The sequence below is a fragment of the Equus caballus genome, chromosome 1 (genome assembly GCF_041296265.1).
Source record: "Equus caballus isolate H_3958 breed thoroughbred chromosome 1, TB-T2T, whole genome shotgun sequence".
Lineage (NCBI taxonomy): Eukaryota > Metazoa > Chordata > Mammalia > Perissodactyla > Equidae > Equus > Equus caballus.
This window is the reverse complement of record NC_091684.1, coordinates 5370302-5383233: the sequence shown is the minus strand read 5'-3', so window position 1 is coordinate 5383233 and position 12932 is coordinate 5370302.

Sequence of the window (12932 nt, the reverse complement as noted above, 5' to 3'; positions counted from 1 at the left end):
CAAGAGTGAAAGCGCAAGTTGCTAAAGCTGGGACTGCAGGCCAGGGCAGGAGGGCCCGATTTGAGACTTCACAGGGGAGGAATCCATGAATGTGGAAGTCTACGAGGAAGGGATGCAGTGAGAGGGCGATAGAAGAGTTTCTGGTTTGGGGAGTTGGGCTGGGCCTGCTCTCCACAGCCTGGAGAGGAGGGTTGCAGGAGGAACAGAATTTACTGGGATGTTATGAGGCAGGGAGGAACGTGTGCTAGGGGAAAGGAGACACAGGCCGGGCCTTTGAAACCCAGCCTGGAGATGCTCACCGAACGTCTGAGGGCAGAAGGCGGTTGGATATTTGGATCTGGAGCCCAGGCCTCGACATGGGTCTGGTGTTTCCCTCCTCACTAAAGATGAGGCAGCAGATGAGGCCCCAGGCGGAGTGCAGAGGGAGCAGAGGGGAGAGTCAGGGAGTGTCTTGAGGCCCAGGAGGTGCTCAGTGCCCGACCTGTCCAAGAGGTGATGAGCGGCAGCTGAGCTGTGATGCTGGCCACAAGGCAGAGGAGCCCAGGGAAAACTCAGCCATTTTCCTTTGTTGAAGTGCTGGAAAGCCAGTCCTTGCTGTGTGGGTCCTGCAGGCCTTCACCATCAGCAAGCATGCCCCAGTCCTGGAGCTGAGGCATCTTGGCCACTGAAGGCACAGTTGGGACTCACAGTAGTGCCTTGAGGAGAGAGCCCTGGGGCTGTTGGCTCACACCTCCCCTTGCCTCCTTCTGTCTCGGGCAGCTCAGTTGACTGTGCCTGTTAAGAACAAACACACAAGCAAACAAGAACACTTTTTTAAGGGAGCTCTGGCCTGGGAAACCTCCTGGTTCTCTTGGCCAAGCTGGCCATGTGCTGCTTTGGCAGAGAGGAAGTGGGAGGATGGCTCAGCAGCTGCGTCCCACGTGAACCCTGCATGCCACTGGTTGTGTCCTTGTTCAGCAGAACACCTCCTCTTCCTCAGCCCTGGTCACCCTGGACGAGGGGCTTCTGCCCAGCAAGCACATGTCAGAGGAGCCCTCCTCTGCCAGCTCACTGGCCCAGCCAGGCAGCTCTGCTGACAATCACAGTGACTCTGCCAGGAAAATGTCAATGGGCGACATCGCTCGTGGCAACCAGAGCTAGCTCTTCTGAACTCACTGCCATCAGAGGCGATTTTCCTCCTGGATGAAGGCACTGTCAGAATGAGCAGGACATGGAACAACTCCTCATGGAGTGACACACCACCGTGAGAGTGACACGGTGTGATGACAGGATGCACCTGTGACAAAGTGGAAGGTGTGTGAATGACTTACTGAAGATGCTCACAGAGAGACTGGGAGTTTAAGGAAAAAGTAATTGCATAAGTTTGAGTTTCCCCATGTATCAAAGGCACCTCCGTTATGCCATTGTCCTGGGCTTACTGCTCCCCTGACTCCTACCCCACCCCCACCCTTTCCAGCCCTTTCCCCACCTTCTTTTCCTTCCTGTGCCAGGGCAGCAGCACCTCCTCGCAGCTGGCTCCTGCTGGAGTCCTCTGTTCCTCCCACACTCAGACCTGGGAGCACCTCCCCCACCCCAGGCTCCCCAGAAGTGCTGGGGAGGGCACAGGGCTTCTGGTGGTCTCTGAGGATACAGGGTTGGCTTATTTTTATTTAGATAGTGAAAGAAGGCTGTCCAGCCTAAACAATAAAGCCATTTTGGGATATTTGGGAGAAATATTTTCTCGAAGATTAGCTAAGAAATAAACACGAAAGACTAAGGCCTCATTCAATTCTTAATGATTCTTACAGCAGAAACTAATCAGCACCAAAGAAAAGTGACAGGATAAAATGCACATGGTAAAACTGTCGGAAGACTCGAAACCTCTTTGGCAGACCCAAATCTGTAAAAATGATCTAGAAAATATTGGAATTGAAAAATATGACCACAATAGAAAGTATACACTGGCAAAAGCTGAAATTAATAAGAAATTGTGTGGACAGAAAAACTGACCTGTGAATCAAAGCTTGACTGCAAAATTTACTTGGGAGAGAATTGATCTTAAAAATAATTTTGATGGGGCTGGCCCAGTGGCACAGTCGTTAAGGGCGCACGTTCCGCTTCGGCGGCCCAGGATTCACCATTTCGGATCCCGGGTGCAGACATGGCACCGCTTGGCACACCATGCTGTGGCAGGTGTCCCACATATAAAGTAGAGGAAGAGGGGCATGGATGTTAGCTCAGGGCCAGCCTTCCTCAGCAAAAAGAGGAGGATTGGCAGCAGTTAACTCAGGGATAATCTTCCTCAAAAAAAAAAAAGAAAAGAAAAGAAAAGAAAAATAAATAATTTTGGTAAAATAATTCCTTGACCAACTTTCTACATGGCAGTGAAATGTTTCAAGTGTTTCTCTTTTTATTTTAAATTGATTTAACCAGATTTGCTCCAGAAAATGCTTTCTCCACAAAAACTCAATGTTCATACAGTTCTGTTTCACATATTTGCGTTCATAAAATGTTATCAAAGTATTTCCAGGATGGAAAATATGAGGACAAAACAGCAGACTCAAAATCCTGTAAGCCAGCTTCTAGTTCCAGACAAGATGGAACAGACAGACTGCTCCCGGATCCTCCCAGCTAAGTATGGATAAAAACCACAGACATGATATGCACAATAAACCTGTGACTCTGAGTAGTGGAAAGAACGAACGAGCTGGGACCTTGGGCCTTGACAAACAACACCATGAGGGTCCTGAGCTTTCCGCTTGCCTCCACTGTACCCTGAGTGAGGTACTCTGAAAGCATACAGCCCTGGAACACTGACAGACACAGGCCAAAAGGCCCAAGAAAAGCTGGTTTCCTGGAGCCAAAGGTCCAGGAAAGGAGAGATCTTAGATATTAGGGTAAAGCACTATCCACAAACAAAAAATTTCCACAAATTAGACTTTATCAAAATTTACAACTTTTGCTCTACAAAAGACCTTGTAAGAGGATGAAAAATTAAAATGCAGATTGGGAGAAAGTGTTTGCAAACCACATGTCTGACAAAAGACTCATATGAAAAATTCTCAAAACTCAACAGTAAAAATACAGACAATTTAATGAGAAAACAGGCAAAAGACAAAGCATTTGCTAAAGAGGCTGTATGAATGGCAAACAAGCATACAAACAGATGTTCAACATCACCACACTTCAGGAAAATGCAGACCAGAGCCACAGAGAAGCCGGTACCACACATCTATTAGCGTAGCTAAAGCTAAAAATGGTGGCAATACAGATCCTATCAAGGAGAAGCTTGGTACACTTTTATGGAAAATGCAAATGTACAAATACTCTGGAGAACAGTTTGGCAGTTTCTTAAAAATCTAAGCATACACTTAACATATGACCCAGCAATCACATTCCTGACCATATATCCCAGAGAAATGAGAACTTCTATCCACATGAAAATCTGGACCTGAGTGTCCATAGCAGCCTGATTTATAACAGCCACACGCTGGAAACCACCCAAATGTCCTTTGATTGGGGGACGGTTAGACAAACCCCTGTACATCTGCATCATGGAAGACTACTCAGCCATGCAAATGGAAGAACTGTCATACACGAGGTAACTTGGATCTCAGGGGCACTACGCTGAGTGAAAAAAGCCGACCTCAGAAGATTATCCACAGTCAGATTCCATTTATGTAACATTCTTGAGCTAACGGGATTGTAGAGATGGAACAGATTAGCGCTGCAAGGGTTCAGGGGTGGGGGAGGAAAGGAGGAACTTGGAAATGACAACAATGCAATGGCATGTAGGAGGTCTTGTGGTGGTGGGACAACTCTGGATCTTGACTGTGGTGATTATACCAACCTACACGCGGGATAAAATCGTGCAGAGCTAAACATGCACACCAGCGCACATAAAACTGGCAAAAGCTGAGTAAGGTCTGTGGATTTCAATAATGTTAATTGTCTGGTTTCGATATACTACAATTACGTAAGCTCTTACCATTGGCTAAAACTGGGTGAAGCGTACATGGCACCTCCCTGCATTATCTTTGCAACTTTCTGAGAATCAGTAATTCTTTCGAAATAAATAGTTAAACGCAATGTTATGTACCCATATGCCCAGAATTGAAAGAAGTCATGCCTTACTCTTAGCCAAAATTTCTCTAACCTGACCCATATTAGCTCGTTCCCAAATCCAACCATGATAATTAATAAGGATTGTTTTTGCATTGATGTTATTTGCCATTTTCCAGACCTAGCAAATTTCTTTGAATGCCTATGGTTTCACTTATGCCATTTTCTTCATTTAAAGAATATCAGCGCCCCTTCTCAGGCATAGTGTCAGCTTCTCTCCTTCGAAATTCAGTTCTAAACTCATTCCTCTGGTGCGTGCGTTTTAATGAGAATTAAATATATTAATTATATATTATTAACATATGGATTACACATTAATGAGAATTGTAAGAATATATATTTGTATGCATATATGACATATAATATAGCAATCATATGTCATATAGCATATCTCATAACTGAATCACAGCTCCCAGCAAAACCATATTTTTGATGGTGAAGGGCAACAGAACATGCCACCCCAAAATATGCCTTTTGGCTTAAGGATTTTTTTGAACTGATTATTTTGAGAAACTGCAGACACAAGAGAAGATCTGTAAACAGAGTAGAAGTGACTCATTTGTAAAGGAAATTTACATTTATAAAGGAAATCTCCCTTTGTAAGAGTCTCCTTCTCAATGGAGAAGGCACCCACTTCAATCTGCATAACAACCTTACCTTTGTTACCTGCTTTTCCACGTCATCTCCCATAACTGGCTTCCCAACAACTTTTTTTTGATCTTTAGCTGAAGATGGCATTTAAGGTGGTAGCTTGAGCCATTTCGGGAGTTAGTTTTCATGGTTCTCTCCCATGTATATGTGAGGTATACATGTTAATAGGCTTCTGGGTTTTTTCTCTTGTTAATCTGTCTTCGATTACAGAAGGTCTCAGCCAAGAACTCAGAAGGGTACAGGGAAAATTCTTTTTCCTCCTCTACAGTGTGAACATAAGGGTCCCTCTGACTCAGACACTAGGAGAGAGATGAGTGCCCTAGAATCTGAATACTTTGGATCTGCATGACCAATCTGAAAGCCTATGCATGTCTGTACACGTATATGTACACATACCCCCCACGCACATGCTGCATTGGCTATATATCAAGATATACATAGGGGCCAGCCCGTGGCCCAGTGGTTAAGTTCGTGCACTCCACTTCGGCAGCCCAGGGTTTCACCCGTTTGGATTGTACGTGCAGAGCTAGCACCGCTCATCAGGCCATTCTGAGGTGGCGTCCCACACAGCACAACCAGAAGGACCTACAACTAGAATATACAACTATGTACTGGGGGGCTTTGGGGAGAAGAAGGGAAAAAAAAGATATATGTACATACGTGTATAAAATATACATATATAAACATGCATAAAATATACATATATTTGATATATGTATATATAAACTATGTCACATGCAGGTATACATACACACACATGCAGAGGCTGTCATGGAGAGATTTCCGACTGCACAGTACCTGTCCCTCTTCTGGTGACTGTTATAGCTCCCTTGGGAACCACTCCTCTGACCCAGCTTCCTGTGGTGAAGGTGACTGTGCTATGCCAGGGCCACCTGCTCATGGTCCCTGCTCAGCCTGTGATTTTCTGGCAGTTCACCCCAAGCCGACTCCTCCTGCTGCCAGGGCAGAGCTCCTGGCAAAGGACTCTTGGACCCCAGGCCAAAATTCCTCCCCTCTTTCCAAGGATTCTGCATCTGGTGCCCAGAGTCCCAGACTTTGAGGGCAGTGGGAGGGGAGCATTATTCCCCAGTAGGGCAGAAGTGGCTCCTGCTCTCTGCCCGCCCCTCGCCAACCCAGAGGCTCTCCCCAGGCAGGACGGGCAGCCGTCCATGGCCCACAGCTCCAGCATCTGTGCAGTCCCACGAGGCAGAGGAGAGAGGACACACAGAATGGCAACTGCTCTTTCAGAGCAGAGAAACTTGCTCCCAGTGCTGCATCTCCCATTTACAACTCTATGTCTTTAACCTGGCTGGAGGTCCAAGATGGGTCGAATCTGTTCTTAGCCATGTCCTTTATGAGTTCTGCACGTGGCAATCTGTCACATACTCGCTTTGATATTTCATATTTATCAAATTGAAACTGAGGGGAGAGAGGTTCCGTTTTAAGACCTTGTTAATATCCTTTACCAAAAATCACATCTTGAGCTATTTGGTGATGAAATGGGTTAAGAAAGGGAAAAACAAGTCAACCCTTCCCAAGGAGACTTTGCAGGTAAACTCCCAGCTTTCTGAGGCCTCAGAGTCCCTTCCACGTTGAGAATATTCTATTCTAAGCACTGAGCATATGGTCACACGGTCCCATAAGCCAGATGAAAAAGCAGCCATCGTCGGGCCAGCACTAGCTCACACACCCTGTGACTGGCCTCAGGCACTTGAAGCTTTATTGGCTGGGACGCCTGGTCTTTCAGAGCCGTTGATGGGAAAATACTCTTTGGGCCCCTTCTCCATCTTGAAAGGAGGTAGAGGTTGACACAGGAAGATGGGGTTGGCAGCTTGCTCCCTTGAGGAACTCAAAGTAAGGATTTGGACCGGGGGTCCTCCGACAGGCCGTCTGCTCTCTGAATGAATCTGTGTTAAAGACCATCACCGGATGACCTATTCCCACAATCGCCCCGTTCTCCAGGGACACTTCACATATGTGTGGCGTTTGTGTTTTATTTTCCTTCGACTTTGCTGTTCCTTTCCAATTGTTTCAACAGCTCCGGCATGCTGGGTTACAGAGTTGGAACTTTTTAAGACAGGCCAGCAAAATTTCATGAAACTGCAATGTCTACAACGTCCAGTGGAATCGAAAGAATTTCGTTGTTTATTTCGGCTGTAGAACTGAAGGAAAGTCCGCACTATTTTCAGTTATTTGCAATTCTCTGTGATAGTCTGCATATTTTGTGAAAGGCTCTAGGGAGGCTCCAGGGGTCCAAGGAAGAGTCCCCACAGCCCCAGCAGCAGGCTGGAACTGGGTCTGCACGCTTCCTAGGGGTGATGCCACTGGGCAGCAGCAGCCCAGGAACCGTGTCGGGGGGTCGCCCACACCGAGACCTGCTTCAGACTTGCAGGGAGGGGTTTGCAGGCTTGGGTCAGTTTCAGAAGTTTGATAACTGACTTGCTCCAAACCAGTGAGAAATTTAAGGAACTTGGACCTCAGGCAGTTTGCAGCACCTGGCCAAGCACCGACCCAGCAGCCATGAGCAAAGTGTGGAATCCCATTCTTCTCGGTGTGTGGTGGTGGAGGGTAATCCAAAATCGAACCAGAGCAGGCTTTGCTCTGCGGAGTTAACCATCCGGATAGAGAGACAAGCACCAGTAGAACGTGAAGCATTATCTGAGTCGTTTTAATACGGCAGCCTATTTATTAGTGATTAGACATGCAGACCCCTCTGGACCTGCAGGTGGAGTGAGAGAGAGACTGGAGGGACCCTTAGGCGGGTGGTAGAGGAGGTGGCTGGCAGGCAGGCTCTTCATGGGCCAGCTGGGTGGCCGTGGGCAAACCCTCTAACCCGGCAGAAGCTCTGTTTCCTCATCTGTAAAACAGAAATGGTGACAGTAGGGGATCTTCTTAGGTGGTGTCGCTACGTAAGGAAAACTAAAACAACAAAGCGCTGGATTCTAGAAAGTAAAGGAATTGGGTTTTTATTTTATTTGGAGATTCACTTTTACATTTCAATAAGGAGACAGAGATGCTCAGGGGACTCCTTCCTTCCTTCGGGCCTCTGAGGTCGGAGCCAGCGGTCTGGTCTGGTGGTGGTCCAGCAGTTCTGACCATTTGCCCACAGAGTGCATCTCCATCCGTGCGTGTGACCCGACACACATATGCAACTCCAGGCTCTTGCACCAGCCTGCATCATGCCCTGTGCATTTCCCAAGCCAGGGACTAGGACTCAGCTTAATCAGGAAGTTAACAGGACACCATCCGTTAGCACTTGAGTGGTGGTCCTAAGTGGGCATTTTAAATGCCTCCTTAGGGGTTCATGTCTGTGTTTTAGACCCAGCCCCTTGCTGCTCTGGTTCTGGGGGGCAGGCCTGGCCTGTGGCATGTGGCTTCATTTAGCATCCTGCTGACCAGGCAAGTGTTGTCCCTGGGTCCTTATGCTGAGTTTAATACGTTAATAAACATGTTTCCAGTGATTCCTGCTCCCTGATATCTGGCATATTAACAAGTAAGTGCTGCTAGGGGAATAGAAACCAGAATTATACCATCAAAAATCATATTTGGGTTGGGGGGGATTCCTTTCCCTCTTGTGATCATAAGCTGGTTTCTTTATTTTAATAAAAAACAGAAGCGATGGATAGCTCCACCCTCCCGGCACTTGAGAAGGGGGCGTTCAGACGCAGGAGCTCACTTCTGGAATTAGAAGGTTGACAATCTGGGGAGCTTTGGATTGTTTAAATTCTGGACGCAAACTAAAACAGTATTTTCAGATGAGGAAGAAAGAAAGAAAGGGTCATATAGCAGAATGACTGGGAAAGAACTTAGGTACAAGGCACAGACTTTAAAAAAACAAACCCCAGAATTACACCTTATACAAACTAGAGATTTTTTTTTTTTTAAGGAGGATGTAAGTGCCCTACCCTTGTCTGAGAGACTTCTCTTGGCAGACTTTCCACTGGTGGCATTTTTTTGCCTCGGTCCACGTGCGCATTTTAGGAAAATCATCCAGGTCTTAGAGACACGGTATCTATTAACTCAGCTGCACTCAGCGAAAAATATACACAAGGTAGTGCAACATGGCGAGGCCTCCACCATCTCTCTTGAACAAAGGCCAATTTTTCAGTAACCAGAGCCACCAGAGGCCAGATTTCTTCAGAGCTGGAGGTTTAAACTCCTGTTTATTTGGATATGGCACCAAACGAAGCATTTTCTTTATGTTCCAGCAGTTTCTGGAACACCAGCTGTTCTAAATTTGGTTTAAAACATTTGTTAAAGTCACCAATAAATGAAAGAGAGAAGGAACCGAGCTGGCTTTGCAAAAGGAAAAAGCTCTCAGGTTTCCTTAAACAAGACGGGCCTTCCTTCTAGATGGGTTTTGTATTTGAGGTTGTCTTTAGGGGATTGTTTCCGTCCAGGCCCTGGAGGGAAGGGTTTTCCACCCTGCGTCCTCCTCCGCGCGCCGCCGCGAACCTGACTCTGCAGAGCCCAGGGCCCTTCACAGCAGGCCCAGAGGACTAGGTCGGCTGAGCCCTCGGAGCAACCTTAGCGGGAGGAGCAAAGAGTCCCCGGCCAGCTGGGCGCCGCATATGGAACTGTCACGACTCCTCGCCTGTGCCCACAGGTCCTGAGGTTCCATAGCATTTTCACAGCCAATGTGATTGAGTAGGTCGCCAACGAGCAGCAGTGGGAACGGAAATCCTCGAGTGAGGAACGTTTCCAACACTGTAGTGAAATCATTTGTCTGGAGTGAAACGCTGGGCTCCGCTGCCTGGGTGCAATGGGCCCTGGAAAGACAGGAACCTCCCGCTCCCAGACCCCCGCGTCCATCGCTGTTTCTCAGAGAGCTCGGGGCCCGGGCCTCCCTCCACTCGGGGGCGCTCTCTGCAGTGCTCCTTCCAGGAAACGTAACGATAACAAATGAGTACACGCTGTGCAGCGGTCCTCGGATTCCCGAGTCTTCCCGTGCCACCGAACATTGAACGGAACTGCGGCATTTCTGAAAACAGCGTAGAATCTGAGCTAAACGTGTCTCCGAAAACGGAGGTTCCAAGTGATGGCAGGGTCTTTCTCTCGAAAACAGAAAACACGTTGTAAGGACTTAGAACTTGCTTTTGAGTTTCTAATCAACATGTTGCACAGAACACCCACTGCTACCTCGGGGCTCTTGCTCGCGCTCGCTCACCCCATTCTCACCCAGGAATCCGTTCCTCCTCCTGTCTGTCTCATGTCCCCTGGATCTTCCCTCATCTGCTGTGGCCCCAGTGCCCCGTTTTTACAGTCGGCGCTACAGCAACGCTCCAGGGACAAGCCTCACCTCTCTACCTGGACCGTGAGCCTCTTGGGAGGAAGGACCCTGCAGGTCCCGCGGTAACCAGGATGGGCGTTATTCCATGGAAGTCTCCACCAGTGGGTGTGGATTAGTTGACGCGACCAGACCAGGAAATGCATTGCCAAGTCCCACATCAGAAATCTTGTGAGTGAAAACGCTTTTTCACGAGGCATTATAATATCTCACAGTGGAAGAACATTTTCCAAGATCCAGCGAGGTGTGTAAAGTGAACACTGAATGCAAACCAGAACCATATTGTAGCCCTCTTGACATTTCCAAAATAGTGACCAATAAAAGTTGCTATTTATGCGTGCCCTACTGGTGACACTATTAAATCTTTTGGCTGCACTGTTCGGGGAAGGTTACAGGCTGAAAGCAGTGTGAATTGGAACCGTGTCTAAATTGGAATTTTATCTGGCACCATTTGGCTTAAACTTGGATCGCTAACCTTCAGGTTTTACTCATTCTGGAATTATTCAATAGGGGGCTCACTGCTGTGTGGCATTTTTAAAAAGTGTATGTGAAAAAAAAAAGAAAGAAAGAAAAACTTGGGCATGCTGCCCACACATGTATTTTGTTTGGAAAGGACCATTTTCTGACCTTGGGGGATGGCAAGGACATCTAATGTATTAGCATTTCAAAAATCGTCACAGCCACAGAATGCGTAAACAGGGCGATCGTGATTAATCTAAATTGAAAAGGCACATTTTGTGGACTAGATCCCTAAACAGTCCAAGCTACATTTTTTGTAATAGTTCACGTTGTTTTTTTCTCCCTCCCCTTCAGAAGTGACAGAGAAAAATCTATTTCTTGGCTGAAGTAATCTCAGATAAATTAATATCATTTTTCATATAAATTTGTTTGGGGAAACTTGAAACTGTAGCCTACCTATTGATTTCATTATTTGAATTAAGTTTAAGAAATCCTACAGCTGTTTGCTGTCACAGTTTAAACCTACTGTCCATTTTCAGCTGGGCATTTAATATACATTTCACCTGGTGGCTCAATAATGTTTTAATATAAAAGTACATGCTCATGAAACATACGCTCCGGGGCCCTCTGAAGCTTAATAGCAACAGAAGGGGTAACAATTAGCAGTTTTGTTTTCCTGGGCTTGAAAGTTTTTCCTGGGCTGCTTCCAAAAATTTCGTTCCTCATTTCTTGACCTTTTTGGATCTTGGAATCAATGAACCACATTGCCTTCCATAAGAGTGTCAAGTGTAGAATAAAAAATTGCATCACGTCATTTTTCATCGTGGCCAGATGAGGTCTGAGTGGAGGAACAAGGAACAGGAAAGAGCAAACATCTGAAAAATTGGCTCTGCAATCTGGAATGTGATTCTGCTCGAAGGGGCCACTTTTTTTTCCCCTTTTTTTCCAGAACAGGCAGGTTGTAGACAGATCTGGGTCTTAGCCTGCCACCCCAAGGGCCCCAATGTCAAGAAATAGTGATAGAACACTGTTCATTTATGCAACATCTGTAACACATATAGCAAATTATTAATAGCTCAATATGCCAATCTGCCACTGTGCATTTTTGACATAGTAGGGGCCAGGAGCACGGAAGTTTTGCAGCTCAGAAATGAAAACGGTGCTCCCAATGAAAATTAAACACAGGTGCTTTGAGTTTGCGTATTTGAAAGAGAGCATCACTGGCTGTTTTGGGGGGACAAAAAGTGGCAATGCTTCCAGCCCAGCCAGAAGGTTAACAGAGCTAATCTGCTGTGGACGTGGGCATCGGTATTGTTTATACCATGTTGTGTCACTTAATGCTAATGTCTGTGATGCTGACAGTGCTGTGAAGAGCCAATTAGGCCTCTTGCAGTAACGGAGGGTGCTGCAGAGGACCAAGGAGTGGAAGCCTTTTGCTTAAAAGAAAACAGCACGGAAGCCACAGTGCAGATCAAAGCCCAGGGCAACTGGGAGCAGATCTACAGTCACCACACGCCATTCCCCCTAATTATTAGCCACCACTCAGAATTTTTAAGACAGAACTTCCCTCCTTCTATTGCAAAATTTCACCTCGTTTTTCCTTTTCTTTCTTTTTTTAATTGATAACAAAATCGCACGTTCATCGCTTACAAATTAACACACAGCAAGCTTTTTTTTTTTTTTTTTCTGGAATATCACCATTTGAATTTCCTAAGCACCTCCATCCTGTGTCGCTGCCGAGGCGCACACCCAGCCTTCGTTTTGAAACCACTTTGCGTGGCGCTGCAGACAAAGGCCATGCTTGAACTCGCTGCCATGATATTTTAGCTACTTCCCCTTGGTTTCAGGTTGACCTTAAAGGCACTGCCCCCAGTGACTCAGCACGAAGTGAGGATAGCAGGAGGAAGCGCAAATTAACCCTCAAGCCTCACGCGGTTCCCAATTCCCCCTCTGTGCCGACCCTGTTCTAGGAATGGGAGCTTCAGGGGTGAACCCAACACCTGCCGGCAAACGGAACTCTGCAGGGTGGAAGTAGTGCGTGCGAGAGAGGAGGCGAACACGTTCCCAAACCCTGCCGGAACAGGGCACTACCTTAAAAACCATTCACGAGCGTTTCTTTTATGTCATTTGCCATAGGTGCCTCGAGTAGCCGCTGCCTGATGGATCACCGGGATTTGTCACCCAGGCGAAGAAAGGCAGAACTGGGTAATGTCCAGCTCCAGGCACCTACACAGGAAAAGACGAGGCTGCCCGGTAAGCACTACACCAGGAGGACAACTATGGGGAAAGAGGACATTTGCCAGATTTTTCATCACCTTCTTTTAGCCTATTCAAATGAGCTTGAGGGACTCAGCCTGAGTGGGAGGGTGGTGGCCCACCTGCCCGTGACAAGGCTCCACCGTCTCTCTGGCAGGAGAGCACATAACATGGGAAA